Consider the following 981-nt stretch of genomic DNA (forward strand, 5'->3'; position numbering starts at 1 on the left):
CCCAGTCCCGGCCTCCCGCCGCCGCCGCCACCGCCGCTCCAGCTTCACCTCCCGGCTCCGCCAGCAGCCGACGTACTGTGCTTTGCTCAACGCACTCCGCCGGACGAACACGGAGGCGAAACAAGGTTCCGGCCTAGCGAACGGCCGCGCGCATGCGCACGTGCAGCCGCGCTCACCTCGGCCCCGCCCATCCCCGGCTCCTCTGGGCCGGGCCTTCTAGACTCATCTGCAGACTCAGGGTTCGGAAGAATCCTGTAAAAGAGAGACTTACTTGTTCCTGAACTTTGCAGAACAATGCAGAAAAGCCCCAAGAAGAGAGCGCCTTGAAAAATAGCCGTTGAGGGAGTTCTGTGCCGTCTTCACAATTTTCCAGCAATGAGCTGAGCTTCTTCTTTTGTAACCTCATGCATATGGTTTGAAGAAGACATTATGGAAATCTTTTTTTAAGAGGCTAAAAGCCACCTGTTTTCTTGTTTGTTTTTGGTTTTGACTTTTGTGGTTTTGTTTGTTTGTTTGACTGTTTTGGTTTTTCGAGAAAGGGTTTCTCTGTGTAGCCCTGGCGGCCTTGAACTCACAGAGATCCTCCAGCCCTTGCCTGCCTAGTGCTAGAACTAAAGGTGTGCGCCACCAAGCCCGGCTTAGTTTTTGATTTGTTTTGTTTTTAAACAGAGTCTCACTGCAGCAACCGGAACTCACTATGCAAACCACGCTGGCTTGGAGCTCACGGTGACGTGCCTCCCTCTCTGTACTGGGATCTAAAAGCCTGCACTCCCGACATTGATTTCAAATTAATGGTTTCTGAATGCATGTTCATGTAACCTCTTTTTATATTTTAGAATGTTTTATTTGTTTTTTGGCTTTTTTGGTTTTTTTTTTGTTTTGGGTTATTTTTGAGACAGGGTTTCTCTGTGTAACAGCCCAGATACCTCTTTGTAGACCAGGCTGGCTTCAACTCACAAAGATCCACCTGCCTCTGCCTCC

This window comes from Microtus ochrogaster, chromosome 7, assembly GCF_000317375.1.
Source record: "Microtus ochrogaster isolate Prairie Vole_2 chromosome 7, MicOch1.0, whole genome shotgun sequence".
NCBI lineage: Eukaryota > Metazoa > Chordata > Mammalia > Rodentia > Cricetidae > Microtus > Microtus ochrogaster.